A 13600-nucleotide genomic window follows, 5' to 3' on the forward strand; every position below is an offset into this window, starting at 1 on the left:
AAGAAAAATGTGTGCTTTCAATGATGTAGCCTACATTTAGTGTGAAGTAAGAACATATGTGACCCTGGACCACAAAACCAGTCATAAGGTTAAATTTGTCAAAACTGAGATTTACACATCATATGAAAGCTCAATAAATAAGCTTTCTATTGATGTATGGTTTGTTAGAATAGGACAATATTTGGCCGAGATACATCTATTTGAAATCGGAAATCTGAGGATGCAAAAAAATCAAAAAGACTGAGAAAATCACCTTGAAAGTTGTCCAAATTAGGTTCTTAACAATGCATATTACAAATCAAAAATTACATTTTGATATGTTTATAGTAGGAATTTTACAAAAAAATCTTCATGGAACATGAACTTTACTTAATTTCTTAATGATTTTTGGCATAAAAGAAAAATCAAAAATTTTGACCCATACAATGTATTTTTGGCTATTGCTACAAACATACCCCAGCGACTTAAGACTGGTTTTGTGCTCCAGGGTCACATATAAGGTAGCCTAAGGTAGCCCATGTGCATACACAGTTTGGTTTAATGATAAACCGGTTACCTTACCTGAATATTTTAGTAGTTTTGGGTTGGATTTAATCTGTGGAACGGAAATACTGATGTTTGATTTGTCTTCATACTTTTTCTGCTTATTTAAGGTGAGCCTAAGCCAGCCAAGCTAAGCCAGTAGTAGTAGTAGTAGGCGTACTGACAGTCTCGTATAAACATATGGTTTAAGACGCGAAAAGCAGAGGAAACGCTCCGATTGATTCAAACTCGTGACTTCAATAATACAGTTCAAAGGATTCACTAGCTCTAACCAGATCAAAAGAGCCATTCGTTTTCGAATTGTGACATTTCTTGTAATGATTTGTAAAAAGCAGGTATGTTTAAATTATGCATATTCCTAAACACTTTGCGATTTATGTGTGTGATATGTGAGGTTTCAGGCCCCACCATAGCACAGAAACTGCACTTGTACAAATTAAAAATTACTTGCTTCTTGCGTCAGATCAAGGCTGTGTCTCATTGCTAGTTTTACTTGATCTTAGTGCTGCGTTCGACACTATAGATCATGACATACTCATAGATCGATTACAAAGCTACACAGGTGTTCAAGGGCAGGCTTTAAGATGGTTCAGATCATACCTGTCCGATCGCTATCACTTTGTTTATTTAAACGGGGAGTCATCGCAGCTAACACCAGTAAAGTATGGAGTGCCACAAGGATCTGTCCTAGGTCCTCTACTATTTTCAATCTACATGTTACCCCTTGGTAATATTATTAGGAAATATGGGATTAGTTTCCATTGTTATGCTTATGATACTCAACTATATATTTCAACAAGACCAGATGAAACTTCTAACTTAGCAAAGTTAACAGAGTGTGTTAAAAATGTGAAAGACTGGATGACCAATAATTTTCTACTGTTAAATTCAGATAAGACAGAGATATTACTTATTGGACCAAAAAACAGTACACAGAATCTCTTAAACTCCAACTTGCAACTAGACGGATGTACTGTTATTTCCTCTACAGTCAAAAATCTGGGTGTTATATTAGACAGCAACCTGTCTTTTGAAAATCATATTTCCTATGTTACAAAAACAGCATTCTTCCATCTTAGAAACATTGCTAAGCTACGGAACATGTTACCTGTTTCTGATGCAGAAAAGTTAGTTCATGCATTTATGACGTCTAGACTGGACTATTGTAATGCACTACTAGGTGGTTGTCCTGCTTCTTCAATAAACAAGCTACAGGTAGTCCAAAATGCAGCTGCTAGAGTCCTTACCAGATCAAGAAAATATGATCATATTACCCCAATTTTACAGTCTCTACACTGGCTACCTATTAGGTTCCATATCACTTATAAAATATTACTTCTGACCTATAAGGCCCTTAATGGTTTAGCTCCTGCATACCTAACTAGTCTCCTACTATCCTATTACAATCCCTCACACTCCCTAAGGTCGCAAAACTCTGGACTTCTAGTATTACCTAGGATAGCAAAGTCCACTAAAGGAGGGAGAGCCTTTTCTCATTTGGCTCCCAAACTCTGGAATAGCCTTCCTGATAACGTTCGGGGTTCAGACACACTCTCTATGTTTAAATCTAGATTAAAGACTCATCTCTTTAGCCAAGCATTCACATAATGTATCTCATAACGTTGTACTTCAGTTACATCTGATCACATACAGATCAACATTCTTCAGCTTGGACTAAACACATAATTTTTGCTTGGTTGGAACAGCAGCTACGCATTTCTCTACTTGTTTCTCTGTTTCTACTGAGTTGTTTAATCCAGGACTAATTAGGTTGAGGGCTTGAAGCTGTCAAAAACCTTTTACCCTTCCGGGTCAAAACCTACCACAGAAGGAAGGCTACCTATATACTTTAATCACAATTAAATTAACAGCGCCACTCAGTGGTCATGATAAGAATAACATGTCATTATAGGTACACATTTTGGCTCCTACATATGGTTTTTATTATAGTAAAACTGTAGTAAAAAAACAAAAAAACAAAACCTAATGTACACCTTAAGTGGATACATGATTGATGATTATAGAGATACAGTTTTCAGTGCTTTAGCTTTACCAGAGCTTTAAATAGCTTCCATATACATATTTAATTTTGAAAAAAAGAGTAAAAACTATTAAACGTCTGTTGTAAAATGAACAGTCTTACTTATAAGCATGTTCTTTTCGAACCGGTCTTTTCGGAAAATTATTGTTCTATATCTCTTTTATTTCAAAACTTTCTATGAAAGTTTCATTGGTAGTTTCCGCTCATCCAACTTGCATTTCAGTAAGAATTTTAGTCCACCATTTAGGCTTTACATCCTATTCTAGCCAGCTGCCAATCTGTCTTTAATATTACAATGAGTAATAATCTTGTTTAACCCCTAGTTTAATCTTATTTCAGTTATGACGGACTGATTCAGCAGGTACTGCATTTCATTGTTAAGCAGTGCTTTCAGACTGAGAGATTCATAACAGCAGAACAGGAAGCTCTTCACCTACAAAACTGCCATTCACACCTAAAAGCTATTCATCCAGCAAACCAGCAAATCAAACACGTTTCCGAGGAAACAGACCGCAGCAGGTTTCACTTTGACTCAGACGAGCTGCCAGTGTCATATAGTTATGTAAAACGGGTGATGCAAGATGCGAGACTGTTTTAACTTTTGTTTGTTTTTCCATTCTCAACATTTTATTTTTATTCATTTTATAGAATTGATTATTTCAGAAATTATCTCAGCCATTTCAAATGATTGAGAATCTAGGAAGATTTACATAATATTCCACATATTACATTACCAATGTTAAATGATAAAAACAAAATATTTTCCACCATTAAGAATGGTTAAAGATTTAATAAAAGCCAGATGAGAAAACATATATAACTATAATACATTCAAAGAGCATGTGTGTGTGAGCGCGTGTGTATGTGCATGTGAACTAGGAGGGTCAAACTTTGTTGGGGGGATGGGTTTCTTTAGCGGATAGTCTTATTAGAACAGACTTCCCTGAACGGCTGAAGAAAATGTTGCAAATGCTTGTTTTGTTGTGCTTGTGGCATCTGATCGGTAAGTCGCATAGTTTTATGGCTTTATGTCATAACAAGCTGGGATGACTTTCATTTGCAGTTCTTTACAGATACATTAAATCAGACATATTATTGTGAAATCTACTTCCGTTTCGATTCTGTGCTTGTTTCAAATGTTTCTTTTCTCTTTGCTGTTATGAATATATTACAATGCAATTAACAGATGCTATCTGTTCCAATCAAACTTAGTGGCTACAAAAGTCATGGAAGGCTTTGTAAACCAACAAGAGCCTTGATCTGTGTCAAATCTGGCCCTGTTTGTGCTACAGGTGGGTTTGGCGAGTCATTGTCAATGATGGAGGGAGATTCTGTTCTTCTAAACACTGATGTTACTGTAATACATGAAAACGACGACATACTTTGGAAATTTGGAGCTGAAAACTCTCCCATAGCTGAAATCAGTATAGCTGTTGGAATCTTCAACACATCTGATGGTCCTGATGGGAGATTCAGAGACAGACTGAAGCTGGACAAACAAACTGGATCTCTGACCATCACGAACATCACACCTGAACATGCGGGACTCTATTTACTAGAGATTAGTGGAGTGAAACTGACATCAAAAACATTCAATGTTTCTGTCTGTGGTGAGCAGAGATCATAATTTAATTACATAACAAAAGTGATTAATCAAACGACATTGTTATTGTTCATATTCTCTCATGTTTTCAGCTCGTCTGCCTGTTCCTGTCATTAGCAGTAACTCTTCACAATGCTCATCATCATCATCATCATCATCATCATCATATTGTTTATTGGTGTGTTCAGTCTTGAATGTGAGTGATGTGACTCTCTCCTGGTACAAAGGAAACAGTTTATTGTCCAGCATCAGTGTGTCTGATCTCAGCATCAGTCTCTCTCTACCTCTGGAGGTGGAATATCAGGATAAAAACACCTACAGCTGTGTGCTCAACAATCCCATCAGCAACCAGACTCAACATCTGGACATCAGCGAACTCTGTCACACATGTTCAGGTACAGCAGCACTGATAGTTGATGTCGGTACTTATATTACCGTTTGCTGACCTCAGTTTGATGTTGTTATTCCTCAGACTCTGTCCAATGTTGTGGTTCCACTGAAGCTGTGATCCGATTGGTCCTCTCTGCTCTGGTGGGCGTGGCTACAGTGGCTTTTCTGGTTTACGATGTCAGATCTACAAGAGGAGACAAAAAACGGATATCATATAGATTGTGACATAACTCATTTTGGTCTGTAAGATACAAATACATACAATCTAAATGTATACAATTCTAAAATGTATTAAATCTAAATTGTATACATGTCATCAGAGTAGATAAATCTGTGATGGTTTTATGACATCTAGCGGTGAGTTTGGGAAACTGCAGATACATACATAGTTTGTACATAATTTTACAGTTTGGCGTGATGCTGTTTGAGCTATATGCGGATAAGCTATAAGCTACATGCGAACCAAAAATACAGTCTAATAAACGAGAGAAATAATGTATTTCAAATATCTAAAACCAAACTAAACGAGTCTGTGTATATCTTTAAATGACTAATTTGTTTAATGATTTAAATAACTATATGCCCGTTGTTATTGTTATTTTTGGCAATCATGTAATGCATGTCACGTGACCATTAACCAACATCAGTCCCATGATCATGCGAACTTGTGGTTTAATTAGTGAAACTTACTAATTTTCTCCATAAGGATTTTATATTGTAATGGGTTCTAATGAATCAAACAAACTAGCTCTTTGTTAAATCACAATAAAACACACTTCTAATATTTTGTCAGATGATCGTAATCTGGATTTTATCAGAGCACAGAAGTGCTGGATATAGCCTTCCCCACACCAGAGCCTCTCTCCTGCCTAGCGCTAACTGCTAAAAACAGTACGCTGCATCTGTTGACATGGAGGGAAAAGCTACTGGATGAATTACTTAAAGGATTAGTTCACTTTCAGATCAACAATTCACATATAATTTACTCACCCCCTTGTCATCCAATATGTTTGTCTTTTTTTCTTCAGTCATCAACAAATACGTTTTTGAGATAAACTGGAAATTTCTCTATATACAGGTGCTGGTCATGTAATTAGAATATCTTCAAAAAGTCGATTTATTTCACTAATTCCATTCAAGAAGTGAAACTTGTATAATGTATACATTCATTCCACACAGACTGATCTATTTCAAGTGTTTATTTCTTTTAATTTGGATGATTATAACTGAAATTAAAGCTGCAAGCAGCGATGAACGGGCCCTCGCACACGGGCTCACCGCCGACCGGTGGCTTTAGGAACACAGCAAACGGTGGGCAGTATGCTTTTAATACAGTAAATGTAGGAAAAATAGATCAAAGTCACTTAAATGTGCCAAACTTCCTGCTGCCAGCTGGTGGCGCTATGCCTATAACTGATTATTGGCATGTAGATGTGTTCAGGCCAGCACTTTGATCAAACATATGAAGTTTGGTGCAGATTGACCTTGGTATGTGTGAGTTAGTGCAAGATATGATATATCCTGCTGCCAATAGGTGGCGCTATAATAATATCTGTATATTGGCCTTTAGATGTCTTCAGGCCAGGACTTTTACCAAACATGTGAAGTTTGAGGCAGATCGGACATTTTATGGCTGAGTTATAACAACTTTTATGTCCATGGCGAAACATCAAACTTTGTCAGGCCGCCATGGACACGCCCTTTAACGAAAACTCAAGATCTTCACAATTTAACATCTCTAAGGCCTCGAGATCAGACTGACCAAATATAATGTTGATATCATTAAATCTCTAGGAGGAGTTTGGTACAAGTCATTTCCTATTGCCAACAGGTGGCGCTGTGATTATAATAGAATATAGGCCTTCAGATTGGTTCAGGCCAGGACTCTTATCGAACATGTGAAGTTTGAGGCAAATCGGACATTTTATGGCTGAGTTATAACAAGATTTATATCCATGGCGAGACCACGAAATTTAACAGGCCGCCACGGACACGCCCTTCAACGAAAACTCAAGATCTTCGCAATTTAACATCGCTAAAGCCTTTTTATTAGACTGACTGATTTTGGTGTTGATCTGATTAAATCTCCAGGAGGAATTTGTTGCAGAGTACAGCATGACACTTCCTGGTGCCTGCAGGTGGCGCTATGAGTAAAACTGAATATGGGCATGTAGATGTCTTCAGGTCAGGAGTGTTATCACACATGTGAAGTTTGGGGCAGATCGGGCATTTTATGCCTGAGTTATAGCAACTTCCTTTTTCATGGCGAAACATCGAAATTTGCGAGGGCGCCACGGACACGCCCTCTGATGAAAACTCTAGATCTTCGCAACTTAACGTCACAAAGGGCTTTAGATTAGACTCACCAAATTTGGTGTTGATCCGAATAAATCTCTAGGAGGAGTTCGTTCAAGTATGACGCCTGAAAATGCCAAAAATGACACAAATTTTGCTAAGAAAATTAATAATAACCGACTTCCTGTTGGGTTTCGGATTTTGTCCCAGGAGGCTTTTTTGTAGGTATTGGTGAGCTACATGTGTGTATCGATTTGCGTGCATGTACGTGAATCACAGCTGAATGCGCACACCGCGGAACGTGTAAAGGTGGCGCTATTGAGCCATTTTGCCACACCCACTTCTGCAACCCATATCAGACGTCCATTTTCGCCAGGTTTGATGTGTGTGCAAAGTTTCATGAGTTTTCGGGTATGTTTAGGCCCTCAAAAATGCGATTCATTCCGGAGAAGAAGAATAATAATAATTAAAGCTGCGAGCAGCGATGAACGGGCCCTCGCACCCGGGCTCACCGCCGACCGGTGGCTTCAGGAAAACAGCAAACGGTGGGCAGTATGCTTTTAATACAGTAAATGTAGGAGAAATATGTCAAAGTCACTTAAATGTGCCAAACTTGCCGCTGCCAGCTGGTGGCGCTATGCCTATAACTGATTATTGGCATGTAGATGTGTTCAGGCCAGCACTATTATCAAACATATGAAGTTTGGTGCAGATTGACCTTGGTATGTTTGAGTTAGTGAAATATATGATATATCCTGCTGCCAACAGGTGGCGCTATGATAATATCTGAATATTGGTCTTTAGGTGTCTTCAGGCCAGGACTCTTACCAAACCTGTGAATTTTGTGGCAGATCAGACATTTTCAGGCTAAGTTATAACCACTTCTATGTCTATGCAGAAACATCAAACTTTGTCAGGCCACCACGGACATGCCCTTTAATGAAAACTCAAGATCTTCACAATTTAACATCTCTAAGGCCTCAAGATCAGACTGACCAAATATAATGTTGATTTAATTAAATGCAATCAATGCAAAGACTTCAGATAGATGCCAACTGTGAACCAGTATGCTACAAATAAGAACATGTAATTCATGATGATAGCAAAATGTTATTATTGCTTCCTTTACATCCACCACTTCTGCTTAAATGTCATTGTTACCTATCTGAACAATTTTTGTATAATATATTTTTGTATAAAATCAATTTTTGTCATAACTAAGAATCAATAAGGAAGACGGTGCCCAGTTGGCACATGCATTCACAGTAACCATCTGCTAGTTTGGATTTTAAGTTTACAGAATTGAAAGGGTTACACTTTAAAATCAACACACAGACACATACACACAAAATATAAAATGTTGCCATTCAGTTTTATTTGTTAGCATTAACTATATTAGTTAACATGACCAATAAATAAATAGCATTTATTAATGTTAATTAATATTAAGCTAAAAAAAGTATTCATATAAAGTTTATGTACTGTGAATTAACATGAACATGAACACAGTTCATGTGGGTGTACAGCAATACACAATAAAGTGCTCTATAAACGCTTCATTCTTTCAAAATATCTTTAAAAATCAAGTTGAGTATTTTAACGGGGTGATATATATATATATATTTATAACTGATCTTAAAATTATGGTTTTCAGATGTTTTGAAGAGATAACAGTAACGTTTGTTTTGTTGTCAAAGTTTGTCTTAATTTTTTTATTATTATGATTTTATATTCAATAAATAACACTATGTAAATATTGTCTATCAATGAAGATAAATTGATGATGCTAAAAAGTTGTATTTTTTTAAATCTTTTGCTATGTGACTGAATAGGACAAGTTCATGGTACAGTTAAGTAAAAAATAAATAAAAAACAACAACTGCAAAATACAAACAATGAAAGACTTAGTGACCCTTTATATTTTCTCAAAATATCAGACTCTCAAAGATCAGACATATTTATGTAATTACACTACATACAGTATGTGCATTTTGTTCAAAGATGGTCTGTAGAATGGCTCTCTACTCTGTCACCCTCTCTGCCTCTCACCCCTCCCCCTGCAATAATGAGCTTCTCTGTGCCTGACTGAACGCACACACATACTGTAGAGACATTCACCAGAGTGACAGCAGGTTTCTGAGTTATCTTTTTAATTTTCTTTAATTCATTGAAGCTTGTATAAAATTTATATTTCCAGCACTTGCTCAGAATGATTAGATCTCTGTGTGAAAAAAGTTTTAAAGAGTTTGGATGCTGCACTTTAAAGATATAAAAATATTTTTTACTATATCTTTAAAAAATCACCACGTCCACACCGTTCAAGATATCCAAAATCCGGTCGCAATTTAACATCTTCAGAATATTCTCTTCATGTTAAAAAAGTTTGGTGTGAACAGCTGGTTGTTCTTAGAAGTAGTGTGCATTTGTTTACAGCCTGATTTTTCCAAAAATCCACATTCAAATCAAAATAGCCGGCTTCCTGTTGGTCTTAGCTAATGAGTTTAATTTAGAAAGTTGTCCAAATTGATGAGATTAATATATGTACAGAGTTTGGTGACTGTAGGAAAAACTAACCCCCCAACTTTTGTCAAAAGATGGCGCTATAGAGTGCCTGCTCCACGCCCATTTATGACCTTTTGCCAGTGTCTAACTATCATTAATATTGATGTGTGTGTTGAGTTTCATGAAATTCTAAGCATGTTAACTGCCTCGAAAAGACAGGAATCTAATTTTAAAGTTTGACATGTCGCCATGGCAACAGCATTCGATTTATCATCGACCCCTTTACATATTCTTATCGGCCGTGTTTTGACATGATTTTGATGAAGTTTAAAGAAAATCGAGTAAAATTAAGAGGCTGATTTCAAAGCATTTTGAAAATGACACACTTCCTGCTGCCAGTTGGTGGCGCTATAACTTTGACTCATAATAGTCACATTTATGGAATCGGCATCATACAACGAACAAACTGGTGAAGTTTCATCAGAATCAGGCAATGTGGTCAACAGTTATTAGACACTTCCTGTTTCTCATTTCTCGCCATAACTTTGTCGCCTTGCCACGGCCAAACCGTTCGAGATATCAAAAATCTCCTCGCAATTTAGCGTCCCCAATGTCTTGAGATCATGCTGACCGAGTTTGGTGACAATCCCATGGAATTCCTGGGAGGAGTACGTTAAATTCCAGAGCATGTGCTTTTTAAACAGCCCTAAATATCTCACTTCCTGTCAGGTGGAGCCTATGACATAGAGTACAAAAGTTGTTTGGCTCAGTGAGATCTATATGTGTACCGAGTTTCATATCAATACATGCAAGTATGTGTGCGCAGTACATCAAGTTTTCAAACTGTGTTCCAGGGGGCGCTGTAGAGGCCCTGAACCACGCCCGGGTCCCAGCCTCTGTGGCGTCCTGATGGCCGCAGATTCCGACGTGTGTGCAAATTTTCAAGAGTTTTTGAGTATGTTAAGGCCCCCAAAAGTGCCCGGAAGGTTGAAAAAAATAAAAAAAAAAAAAAAAATTAAAGCTGCAAGCAGCGATGAACGGGCCCTCGCACACGGGCTCACTGCCGACCGGTGGCTTTAGGAACACAGCTAATGGTGGGCAGTATGCTTTTAATACAGCAAAAATAGGAGAAATATGTCAAAGTCACTTAAATGTGCCAAATATCCTGCTGCCAGCTGGTGGCGCTATGCCTATAACTGATTATTGGCATGTAGATGTGTTCAGGCTGGCACTTTCATCAAACATATGAAGTTTGGTGCAGATTGACCTTGGTATGTTTGAGTTAGTGAAAGATATGTTATATCCTGCTGCCAACAGGTGGCGCTATGATAATATCTGAATATTGGCCTTTAGGTGTCTTCAGGCCAGGACTCTTACCAAACCTCTGAAGTTTGAGGCAGATCAGACATTTTATGGCTGAGTTATTACACTTATGTCCATGGCGAAACATCAAACTTTGTCAGGCCGCCACGGACACGCCCTTTACTGAAACTCAAGATCTTCACAATTTAACATCTCTAAGGCCTCTAGATCAGACTGACCAAATATAATGTTGATTTCATTAAATGTCTAGGAGGAGTTTGCTATAAACCTAATCCCCTGCAAGGACTTCAGATAATGCCAACTGTGAACCAAATGTGAACATTTTCCCTATATTCTGATGATGATGATAAGAACATGTAATTCATGATGATAACAAAATGTTATTATTGCTTGCATTACATTCACCACTTCTGCTTAAATCGTTACCTATCTGTACAATTTGTATGTGGATATTGCTTTGCTGGTGACTCCTGTTATAAGACATCACTCTTAAGCGCTACATAACTAAGAATCAATAAGGAAAACGGTGCACAGTTGGCAAATGCATTCACAGTAACCCTCTGCTAGTTTGGATTTTAAGTTTACAGAATTGAAAGGGTTACACTTTAAAATCAACACAGAGACACATACACACAATATATAAAATGTTGCCATCCAGTTTCATTTGTTAACATTAACTATATTAGTTAACATGAACAATAATTAAATAGCATTTATTAATGTTAATTAATATTAAGCTAAAAAAAAGTATTCATATATTGTTTAAAGGTAAATTAGTATCTTTTAGTTTATGTACTGTGAATTAACATGAACATGAACACAGTTCATGTGGGTGTACAGCAATACACAAAGTGCTCTATAAACGCTTAATTCTTTCAAAATATCTTTAAAAATCAAGTTGAGTGTTTTAATGGGGCGATATATATATAACTGATCTTAAAATGATGGTTTTCGGATGTTTTGAACAGATAACAGCAAAGTTTGTTTTGTTGTCAAAGTTTGTCTTGAAATTTTTAATTATTATAATTTTATATTCAATAAATAACACTATGAAAATATTGTCTACAATGAAGATTATTCACTCATGCTTAAAAGTTGTATTTTTCTTAATCTTTTGCTATGTGACTGAATAGGACAAGTTCATGGTACAGTTCAGTAAAAATAAATAAAAAACAACAACTGCAAAATACAAACAATGAAAGATTTAATGACCCTTTATATTTTCTCAAAATATCAGACATATTTATGTCGATTACGCTACAGCAATGTGCATCTTCCTCAAAGATGGTCTTAAGCAAAACAGCATGTTCCACTGGTCTCTCTCCCTTACACCCCTCCCCCCTTCAGTCACTCTTCAGTGACTCAATGGTGACTGAACACAGACAGGCACAGGCAGAGTGACAGCAGGTTTCTAATTTCTTTTTTAATTTTCTTTAATTCATAGAAGCTTGTATAAAATTGATATTTACACCACTTGCTCAGAATGATAAGATCTCTGTGTGAAAAAAGTTGTAAAGAGTTTGGATGCTGCACTTTAAAGATATAAAAAAATTACGGTTATGTTTTTTACTACATCTTTAAAAAATCACCACGTCAACACCGTTCAAGATATCCCAAATTCGCTCGCAATTTAACATCTTCAGAATCTTCTCTTCATGTTAAAAAAGTTTGGTGTGAATACCTTATTTTTCTTAGAAGGAGTGTGAATTTGTTTACAGCCTGATTTTTCCAAAAATCCACATTCAAATCAAAATAGCCGGCTTCCTGTTGGTCTCAGCTAATGAGTTTGATTTAGAAAGTTGTCCAAATTGATGAGATTAATATATGTACAGAGTTTGGTGACTGTAGGAAAAACTAACCCCCCAACTTTTGTCAAAAGATGGCGCTATAGAGTGCCTGCTCCACGTCCATTTATGACCTTTTGCCAGTGTCTAACTATCATTAATATTGATGTGTGTGTTGAGTTTCATGAAATTCTAAGCATGTTAACTGCCTCGAAAAGACAGGAATCTAATTTTAAAGTTTGACATGTTGCCATGGCAACAGCATTCGATTTAACATCGACCCCTTTACATATTCTTATCGGCCGTGTTTTGACATGATTTTGATGAAGTTTAAAGAAAATCGAGTAAAATTAAGAGGCTGATTTCAAAGCATTTTGAAAATGACACACTTCCTGCTGCCAGTTGGTGGCGCTATAACTTTGACTCATAATAGTCACATTTATGGAATCGGCATCATACAACGAACAAACTGGTGAAGTTTCATCAGAATCAGGCAATGTGGTCAACAGTTATTAGACACTTCCTGTTTCTCATTTCTCGCCATAACTTTGTCGCCTTGCCACGGCCAAACCGTTCGAGATATCAAAAATCTCCTCGCAATTTAGCATCCCCAATGTCTTGAGATCATGCTGACCGAGTTTGGTGACAATCCCATGGAATTCCTGGGAGGAGTACGTTAAATTCCAGAGCATGCGCTTTTTAACCAGCCCTAAATATCTCACTTCCTGTCAGGTGGAGCCTATGACATAGAGTACAAAAGTTGTTTGGCTCAGTGAGATCTATATGTGTACCGAGTTTCATATCAATACATGCAAGTATGTGTGCGCAGTACATCAAGTTTTCAAACTGTGTTCCAGGGGGCGCTGTAGAGGCCCTGAACCACGCCCGGGTCCCAGCCTCTTTGGCGTCCTGATGGCCGCAGATTCCAACGTGTGTGCAAATTTTCAAGAGTTTTTGAGTATGTTAAGGCCCCCAAAAGTGCCCGGAAGGTTGAAAAAAATAAAAAAAAAAAAAAAAAAAAAAAAAAAAAATAATAACCCTTAGAAGAACAATAGGGCCTTCGCCCTTTTGGGCTCGGGCCCTAATAACCCTTAGAAGAACAATAGGGCCTTCGCCCTT

This window comes from Garra rufa, chromosome 7 (assembly GCF_049309525.1).
Source record: "Garra rufa chromosome 7, GarRuf1.0, whole genome shotgun sequence".
Taxonomy (NCBI): Eukaryota; Metazoa; Chordata; class Actinopteri; order Cypriniformes; family Cyprinidae; genus Garra; species Garra rufa.